The sequence below is a fragment of the Nelumbo lutea genome, chromosome 7 (genome assembly GCF_056320005.1).
Source record: "Nelumbo lutea isolate HS-2025 chromosome 7, American lotus-T2T, whole genome shotgun sequence".
NCBI classification, from domain to species: Eukaryota; Viridiplantae; Streptophyta; class Magnoliopsida; order Proteales; family Nelumbonaceae; genus Nelumbo; species Nelumbo lutea.
The window spans coordinates 39,563,159-39,574,920 of record NC_142690.1 but is presented as its reverse complement, the minus strand read 5'-3'; positions in this window follow the sequence as shown (position 1 = coordinate 39,574,920).

Here is an 11,762-nt window from a genome sequence, read left to right as displayed (position 1 = left end):
GTGCTTTGGGCTCTATATGAATGTCGGGATCATGCTCAAGATCTAGGCCGGAAGTTCGATCTGGACTCAGACTTGGGCATAAATATTTTATATTGATATATAAACGCAAATCACAATTTAATCCTTGCCCGACCAATTTATAATTGTAATCCCAAATGAGACCTAACCTATTGAGAGCCCTAAATATTTGGCTCAAGGAGAGAGATTGAAATAACTTCATGGTCAAATAAATTATTAATTACATGAATAATTTGGTAAGTTCAATAAATATATATATATGGATAATGCCTTATTTAATTTTGTAAAATAAACAAATCAAAAATTGAATTTAATAAAATAACTAAATATTCATTTATTATTGGTGTCGGGTTGAATCGTATAAAAAAAAGTTTACACATAATAATGTATCTAATGTATTAAAATATATAAATGAATAATTTGGTTTAGTAAAATAAATAATTAAATAAAATTTCATTAATTATTGGGACGGGACAGATACATGCTTCCACATTAGACTTAACACCTTGATAACCAAAAGACTAACGATCAAGAGAGAGAAAAATAAATTATTAATTTATTTATTAAACTAAATAATAAAATCCATATATAACGACTCAATTCAATTAGTAAATAATAAATAAATATCCAATCGATCTAAAACCTAGCCCGACCCATTGATAACCCAAAATATTATACTTGGGGAGGGAGAGATATAGAGAAAAAATTTGTTGATAAAATTAATTCATTTAGAAAATAAAATAAATAGAATTATTAACTTACTAAACTAAAAATATAAATTAACTAGTGAGGAAATGAGAGAGTACTAAAAAATATCAATTTCCTCCCTGGGCTCGACTCAAGAGATAGACCTGATGGTTGGGTTGGGCTTGAAGTTGAGTTTCAATATATTCTATTGATATAAAGACAAAGCCCTTCCCGAACATGCCACTACCTATGAATAGGTTTAATCCCAACTCAGACCCTAACCTGTTCATAAATTATTAATTAATGGAATAAATTAGTAAATTAAATAAATAGAAATCTATGGATAATAATTTACATAATTTTGTAAAATATATAAATGATACCTATCCTATTAATAACCCTAAATATTGGGCACAGATTGGGGGGGGGGGGAAGAGAGAGAGAAAGAGAAAATAACTTATTAGTTAAATGAATTATTAAGTACTTGAATAGTTTAATAAATTAAATAAATAGGAATCTATGCTTAACTATTTACTTAATTTTGTACAAAAATTAATGACTAATTTGTTTTAGTAAAATAAATTAATAAAATTTCATTTATTATTGGGACAGGACAGGTACATCCTATAACACACCTGACCAAACATACTGATTGCCCTAAAAATAGGCTCCGAGATGAGTGAAAAATAATTTGTTAGGAAAATAATTCATTAATTAAAAATTTAGTAAATTAAGTAAATAAAAATCTATAGATAATAATTTACTTAATTTTGAAAAATAGATAAATCAATAATTTAGTTAAGCAAAAAATAAATAAATATTTACTTGTGATTGGTGCAAGACTGGTCCAAGCTATCGAAATCCAAACCCGCATAATTGACAACCGTAAATATTGGTCACGGATAGAATTAAATAAAAAAATTATGCAGAATAATTTAATTAATCTACTAAATCCCTTGATAGTTTTAAAAAGGGAGAGATAAAGAAAAAATAAAATCTATGGATAACTATTTACAAATTTTTGGTAAAATAAAAAACTATCCAAGCTATATAGATCTAAACCCAATACATTGACAACCCTAAATATGTAACTCGCAAAGAGAGAGAGTGACCTGAGCGAGAGAATCTATTTATAAAGTAAATTATTTAGTAAATTCAATAAATAATTTTTTTTAACTTAAAAAAATAACAATATAAATAATTCGATGACAAAATGAGAGAGAAACAAAGAATTTCCTCACCGTGCTTTGGGCTCTATATGAATGTCGGGATCATGCTCAAGATCTAGGCCGGAAGTTCGATCTGGACTCAGACTTGGGCATAAATATTTTATATTGATATATAAACGCAAATCACAATTTAATCCTTGCCCGACCAATTTATAATTGTAATCCCAAATGAGACCTAACCTATTGAGAGCCCTAAATATTTGGCTCAAGGAGAGAGATTGAAATAACTTCATGGTCAAATAAATTATTAATTACATGAATAATTTGGTAAGTTCAATAAATATATATATATGGATAATGCCTTATTTAATTTTGTAAAATAAACAAATCAAAAATTGAATTTAATAAAATAACTAAATATTCATTTATTATTGGTGTCGGGTTGAATCGTATAAAAAAAAGTTTACACATAATAATGTATCTAATGTATTAAAATATATAAATGAATAATTTGGTTTAGTAAAATAAATAATTAAATAAAATTTCATTAATTATTGGGACGGGACAGATACATGCTTCCACATTAGACTTAACACCTTGATAACCAAAAGACTAACGATCAAGAGAGAGAAAAATAAATTATTAATTTATTTATTAAACTAAATAATAAAATCCATATATAACGACTCAATTCAATTAGTAAATAATAAATAAATATCCAATCGATCTAAAACCTAGCCCGACCCATTGATAACCCAAAATATTATACTTGGGGAGGGAGAGATATAGAGAAAAAATTTGTTGATAAAATTAATTCATTTAGAAAATAAAATAAATAGAATTATTAACTTACTAAACTAAAAATATAAATTAACTAGTGAGGAAATGAGAGAGTACTAAAAAATATCAATTTCCTCCCTGGGCTCGACTCAAGAGATAGACCTGATGGTTGGGTTGGGCTTGAAGTTGAGTTTCAATATATTCTATTGATATAAAGACAAAGCCCTTCCCGAACATGCCACAACCTATGAATAGGTTTAATCCCAACTCAGACCCTAACCTGTTCATAAATTATTAATTAATGGAATAAATTAGTAAATTAAATAAATAGAAATCTATGGATAATAATTTACATAATTTTGTAAAATATATAAATGATACCTATCCTATTAATAACCCTAAATATTGGGCACAGATTGGGGGGGGGGGGGAAGAGAGAGAGAAAGAGAAAATAACTTATTAGTTAAATGAATTATTAAGTACTTGAATAGTTTAATAAATTAAATAAATAGGAATCTATGCTTAACTATTTACTTAATTTTGTACAAAAATTAATGACTAATTTGTTTTAGTAAAATAAATTAATAAAATTTCATTTATTATTGGGACAGGACAGGTACATCCTATAACACACCTGACCAAACATACTGATTGCCCTAAAAATAGGCTCCGAGATGAGTGAAAAATAATTTGTTAGGAAAATAATTCATTAATTAAAAATTTAGTAAATTAAGTAAATAAAAATCTAATAGATAATAATTTACTTAATTTTGAAAAATAGATAAATCAATAATTTAGTTAAGCAAAAAATAAATAAATATTTACTTGTGATTGGTGCAAGACTGGTCCAAGCTATCGAAATCCAAACCCGCATAATTGACAACCGTAAATATTGGTCACGGATAGAATTAAATAAAAAAATTATGCAGAATAATTTAATTAATCTACTAATATAATTAATAAATAATTTAATTTATTTAAATAAATAAATAAAATTTCAGTTATTATTGGGACAAGACATGTATACCCTATCCAACACAAGATCTAATCCCTTGATAGTTTTAAAAAGGGAGAGATAAAGAAAAAATAAAATCTATGGATAACTATTTACAAATTTTTGGTAAAATAAAAAACTATCCAAGCTATATAGATCTAAACCCAATACATTGACAACCCTAAATATGTAACTCGCAAAGAGAGAGAGTGACCTGAGCGAGAGAATCTATTTATAAAGTAAATTATTTAGTAAATTCAATAAATAATTTTTTTTAACTTAAAAAAATAACAATATAAATAATTCGATGACAAAATGAGAGAGAAACAAAGAATTTCCTCACCGTGCTTTGGGCTCTATATGAATGTCGGGATCATGCTCAAGATCTAGGCCGGAAGTTCGATCTGGACTCAGACTTGGGCATAAATATTTTATATTGATATATAAACGCAAATCACAATTTAATCCTTGCCCGACCAATTTATAATTGTAATCCCAAATGAGACCTAACCTATTGAGAGCCCTAAATATTTGGCTCAAGGAGAGAGATTGAAATAACTTCATGGTCAAATAAATTATTAATTACATGAATAATTTGGTAAGTTCAATAAATATATATATATGGATAATGCCTTATTTAATTTTGTAAAATAAACAAATCAAAAATTGAATTTAATAAAATAACTAAATATTCATTTATTATTGGTGTCGGGTTGAATCGTATAAAAAAAAGTTTACACATAATAATGTATCTAATGTATTAAAATATATAAATGAATAATTTGGTTTAGTAAAATAAATAATTAAATAAAATTTCATTAATTATTGGGACGGGACAGATACATGCTTCCACATTAGACTTAACACCTTGATAACCAAAAGACTAACGATCAAGAGAGAGAAAAATAAATTATTAATTTATTTATTAAACTAAATAATAAAATCCATATATAACGACTCAATTCAATTAGTAAATAATAAATAAATATCCAATCGATCTAAAACCTAGCCCGACCCATTGATAACCCAAAATATTATACTTGGGGAGGGAGAGATATAGAGAAAAAATTTGTTGATAAAATTAATTCATTTAGAAAATAAAATAAATAGAATTATTAACTTACTAAACTAAAAATATAAATTAACTAGTGAGGAAATGAGAGAGTACTAAAAAATATCAATTTCCTCCCTGGGCTCGACTCAAGAGATAGACCTGATGGTTGGGTTGGGCTTGAAGTTGAGTTTCAATATATTCTATTGATATAAAGACAAAGCCCTTCCCGAACATGCCACTACCTATGAATAGGTTTAATCCCAACTCAGACCCTAACCTGTTCATAAATTATTAATTAATGGAATAAATTAGTAAATTAAATAAATAGAAATCTATGGATAATAATTTACATAATTTTGTAAAATATATAAATGATACCTATCCTATTAATAACCCTAAATATTGGGCACAGATTGGGGGGGGGGGGGGAAGAGAGAGAGAAAGAGAAAATAACTTATTAGTTAAATGAATTATTAAGTACTTGAATAGTTTAATAAATTAAATAAATAGGAATCTATGCTTAACTATTTACTTAATTTTGTACAAAAATTAATGACTAATTTGTTTTAGTAAAATAAATTAATAAAATTTCATTTATTATTGGGACAGGACAGGTACATCCTATAACACACCTGACCAAACATACTGATTGCCCTAAAAATAGGCTCCGAGATGAGTGAAAAATAATTTGTTAGGAAAATAATTCATTAATTAAAAATTTAGTAAATTAAGTAAATAAAAATCTATAGATAATAATTTACTTAATTTTGAAAAATAGATAAATCAATAATTTAGTTAAGCAAAAAATAAATAAATATTTACTTGTGATTGGTGCAAGACTGGTCCAAGCTATCGAAATCCAAACCCGCATAATTGACAACCGTAAATATTGGTCACGGATAGAATTAAATAAAAAAAATATGCAGAATAATTTAATTAATCTACTAATATAATTAATAAATAATTTAATTTATTTAAATAAATAAATAAAATTTCAGTTATTATTGGGACAAGACATGTATACCCTATCCAACACAAGATCTAATCCCTTGATAGTTTTAAAAAGGGAGAGATAAAGAAAAAATAAAATCTATGGATAACTATTTACAAATTTTTGGTAAAATAAAAAACTATCCAAGCTATATAGATCTAAACCCAATACATTGACAACCCTAAATATGTAACTCGCAAAGAGAGAGAGTGACCTGAGCGAGAGAATCTATTTATAAAGTAAATTATTTAGTAAATTCAATAAATAATTTTTTTTAACTTAAAAAAATAACAATATAAATAATTCGATGACAAAATGAGAGAGAAACAAAGAATTTCCTCACCGTGCTTTGGGCTCTATATGAATGTCGGGATCATGCTCAAGATCTAGGCCGGAAGTTCGATCTGGACTCAGACTTGGGCATAAATATTTTATATTGATATATAAACGCAAATCACAATTTAATCCTTGCCCGACCAATTTATAATTGTAATCCCAAATGAGACCTAACCTATTGAGAGCCCTAAATATTTGGCTCAAGGAGAGAGATTGAAATAACTTCATGGTCAAATAAATTATTAATTACATGAATAATTTGGTAAGTTCAATAAATATATATATATGGATAATGCCTTATTTAATTTTGTAAAATAAACAAATCAAAAATTGAATTTAATAAAATAACTAAATATTCATTTATTATTGGTGTCGGGTTGAATCGTATAAAAAAAAGTTTACACATAATAATGTATCTAATGTATTAAAATATATAAATGAATAATTTGGTTTAGTAAAATAAATAATTAAATAAAATTTCATTAATTATTGGGACGGGACAGATACATGCTTCCACATTAGACTTAACACCTTGATAACCAAAAGACTAACGATCAAGAGAGAGAAAAATAAATTATTAATTTATTTATTAAACTAAATAATAAAATCCATATATAACGACTCAATTCAATTAGTAAATAATAAATAAATATCCAATCGATCTAAAACCTAGCCCGACCCATTGATAACCCAAAATATTATACTTGGGGAGGGAGAGATATAGAGAAAAAATTTGTTGATAAAATTAATTCATTTAGAAAATAAAATAAATAGAATTAATAACTTACTAAACTAAAAATATAAATTAACTAGTGAGGAAATGAGAGAGTACTAAAAAATATCAATTTCCTCCCTGGGCTCGACTCAAGAGATAGACCTGATGGTTGGGTTGGGCTTGAAGTTTAGTTTCAATATATTCTATTGATATAAAGACAAAGCCCTTCCCGAACATTCCACAACCTATGAATAGGTTTAATCCCAACTCAGACCCTAACCTGTTCATAAATTATTAATTAATGGAATAAATTAGTAAATTAAATAAATAGAAATCTATGGATAATAATTTACATAATTTTGTAAAATATATAAATGATACCTATCCTATTAATAACCCTAAATATTGGGCACAGATTGGGGGGGGGGAAGAGAGAGAGAAAGAGAAAATAACTTATTAGTTAAATGAATTATTAAGTACTTGAATAGTTTAATAAATTAAATAAATAGGAATCTATGCTTAATTATTTACTTAATTTTGTACAAAAATCAATGACTAATTTGTTTTAGTAAAATAAATTAATAAAATTTCATTTATTATTGGGATAGGACAGGTACATCGTATAACACACCTGACCAAACATACTGATTGCCCTAAAAATAGGCTCCGAGATGAGTGAAAAATAATTTGTTAGGAAAATAATTCATTAATTAAAAATTTAGTAAATTAAGTAAATAAAAATCTAAAGATAATAACTTACTTAATTTTGAAAAATAGATAAATCAATAATTTATTTAAGCAAAAAATAAATAAATATTTACTTGTGATTGGTGCAAGACTGGTCCAAGCTATCGAAATCCAAACCCGCATAATTGACAACCGTAAATATTGGTCACGGATAGAATTAAATAAAAAAATTATGCAGAATAATTTATTAATCTAATAATATAATTAATAATAATTTAATTTATTTATAAATAAATAAAATTTCAGTTATTATTGGGACAAGACATGTATACCCTATCCAACACAAGATCTAATCCCTTGATAGTTTTAAAAAGGGAGAGATAAAGAAAAAATAAAATCTATGGATAACTATTTACAAATTTTTGGTAAAATAAAAAACTATCCAAGCTATATAGATCTAAACCCAATACATTGACAACCCTAAATATGTAACTCGCAAAGAGAGAGAGTGACCTGAGCGAGAGAATCTATTTATAAAGTAAATTATTTAGTAAATTCAATAAATACTTTTTTTTAACTTAAAAAAATAACAATATAAATAATTCGATGACAAAATGAGAGAGAAACAAAGAATTTCCTCACCGTGCTTTGGGCTCTATATGAATGTCGGGATCATGCTCAAGATCTACGCCGGAAGTTCGATCTGGACTGAGACTTGGGCATAAATATTTTATATTGATATATAAACGCAAATCACAATTTTATCCTTGCCCGACCAATTTATAATTGTAATCCCAAATGAGACCTAACCTATTGAGAGCCCTAAATATTTGGCTCAAGGAGAGAGATTGAAATAACTTCATGGTCAAATAAATTATTAATTACATGAATAATTTGGTAAGTTCAATAAATATATATATATGGATAATGCCTTATTTAATTTTGTAAAATAAACAAATCAAAAATTGAATTTAATAAAATAACTAAATATTCATTTATTATTGGTGTCGGGTTGAATCGTATAAAAAAAAGTTTACACATAATAATGTATCTAATGTATTAAAATTTATAATTGAATAATTTGGTTTAGTAAAATAAATAATTAAATAAAATTTCATTAATTATTGGGACGGGACAGATACATGCTTCCACATTAGACTTAACACCTTGATAACCAAAAGACTAACGATCAAGAGAGAGAAAAATAAATTATTAATTTATTTATTAAACTAAATAATAAAATCCATATATAACGACTCAATTCAATTAGTAATAATAAATAAATATCCAATCGATCTAAAACCTAGCCCGACCCATTGATAACCCAAAATATTATACTTGGGGAGGGAGAGATATAGAGAAAAAATTTGTTGATAAAATTAATTCATTTAGAAAATAAAATAAATAGAATTATTAACTTACTAAACTAAAAATATAAATTAACTAGTGAGGAAATGAGAGAGTACTAAAAAATATCAATTTCCTCCCTGGGCTCGACTCAAGAGATAGACCTGATGGTGGGGTTGGGCTTGAAGTTGAGTTTCAATATATTCTATTGATATAAAGACAAAGACCTTCCCGAACATGCCACTACCTATGAATAGGTTTAATCCCAACTCAGACCCTAACCTGTTCATAAATTATTAATTAATGGAATAAATTAGTAAATTAAATAAATAGAAATCTATGGATAATAATTTACATAATTTTGTAAAATATAAAAATGATACCTATCCTATTATAACCCTAAAAATTGGGCACAGATTGGGGGGGGGGGGAAGAGAGAGAGAAAGAGAAAATAACTTATTAGTTAAATGAATTATTAAGTACTTGAATAGTTTAATAAATTAAATAAATAGGAATCTATGCTTAACTATTTACTTAATTTTGTACAAAAATTAATGACTAATTTGTTTTAGTAAAATAAATTAATAAAATTTCATTTATTATTGGGACAGGACAGGTACATCCTATAACACACCTGACCAAACATACTGATTGCCCTAAAAATAGGCTCCGAGATGAGTGAAAAATAATTTGTTAGGAAAATAATTCATTAATTAAAAATTTAGTAAATTAAGTAAATAAAAATCTATAGATAATAATTTACTTAATTTTGAAAAATAGATAAATCAATAATTTAGTTAAGCAAAAAATAAATAAATATTTACTTGTGATTGGTGCAAGACTGGTCCAAGCTATCGAAATCCAAACCCGCATAATTGACAACCGTAAATATTGGTCACGGATAGAATTAAATAAAAAAATTATGCAGAATAATTTAATTAATCTACTAATATAATTAATAAATAATTTAATTTATTTATATAAATAAATAAAATTTCAGTTATTATTGGGACAAGACATGTATACCCTATCCAACACAAGATCTAATCCATTGATAGTTTTAAAAAGGGAGAGATAAAGAAAAAATAAAATCTATGGATAATAATTTACAAATTTTTGGTAAAATAAATAACTATCCAAGCTATATAGATCTAAACCCAATACATTGACAACCCTAAATATGTAACTCGCAAAGAGAGAGAGTGACATGAGCGAGAGAATCTATTTATAAAGTAAATAATTTAGTAAATTCAATAAATAATTTTTTTTAACTTAAAAAAATAACAATATAAATAATTCGATGACAAAATGAGAGAGAAACAAAGAATTTCCTCACCGTGCTTTGGGCTCTATATGAATGTCGGGATCATGCTCAAGATCTAGGCCGGAAGTTCGATCTGGACTCAGACTTGGGCATAAATATTTTATATTGATATATAAACGCAAATCACAATTTAATCCTTGCCCGACCAATTTATAATTGTAATCCCAAATGAGACCTAACCTATTGAGAGCCCTAAATATTTGGCTCAAGGAGAGAGATTGAAATAACTTCATGGTCAAATAAATTATTAATTACATGAATAATTTGGTAAGTTCAATAAATATATATATATGGATAATGCCTTATTTAATTTTGTAAAATAAACAAATCAAAAATTGAATTTAATAAAATAACTAAATATTCATTTATTATTGGTGTCGGGTTGAATCGTATAAAAAAAAGTTTACACATAATAGTGTATCTAATGTATTAAAATATATAAATGAATAATTTGGTTTAGTAAAATAAATAATTAAATAAAATTTCATTAATTATTGGGACGGGACAGATACATGCTTCCACATTAGACTTAACTCCTTGATAACCAAAAACTAACGATCAAGAGAGAGAAAAATAAATTATTAATTTATTTATTAAACTAAATAATAAAATCAATATATAACGACTCAATTCAATTAGTAAATAATAAATAAATATCCAATCGATCTAAAACCTAGCCCGACCCATTGATAACCCAAAATATTATACTTGGGGAGGGAGAGATATAGAGAAAAAATTTGTTGATAAAATTAATTCATTTAGAAAATAAAATAAATAGAATTATTAACTTACTAAACTAAAAATATAAATTAACTAGTGAGGAAATGAGAGAGTACTAAAAAATATCAATTTCCTCCCTGGGCTCGACTCAAGAGATAGACCTGATGGTTTGGGCTTGAAGTTTAGTTTCAATATATTCTATTGATATAAAGACAAAGCCCTTCCCGAACACGCCACAACCTATGAATAGGTTTAATCCCAACTCAGACCCTAACCTGTTCATAAATTATTAATTAATGGAATAAATTAGTAAATTAAATAAATAGAAATCTATGGATAATAATTTACATAATTTTGTAAAATATATAAATGATACCTATCCTATTAATATCCCTAAATATTGGGCACAGATTGGGGGGGGGGGAAGAGAGAGAGAAAGAGAAAATAACTTATTAGTTAAATGAATTATTAAGTACTTGAATAGTTTAATAAATTAAATAAATAGGAATCTATGCTTAACTATTTACTTAATTTTGTACAAAAATTAATGACTACTTTGTTTTGGTAAAGTAAATTAATAAAATTTCATTTATTATTGGGACAGGACAGGTACATCCTATAACACACCTGACCAAACATACTGATTGCCCTAAAAATAGGCTCCGAGATGAGTGAAAAATAATTTGTTAGGAAAATAATTCATTAATTAAAAATTTAGTAAATTAAGTAAATAAAAATAAATAGATAATAATTTACTTAATTTGGAATAATAGATAAATCAATAATTTAGTTAAGCAAAAAATAAATAAATATTTACTTGTGATTGGTGCAAGACTGGTCCAAGCTATCGAAATCCAAACCCGCATAATTGACAACCGTAAATATTGGTCACGGATAGAATTAAATAAAAAAAATATTCAGAATAATTTAATTAATCTAC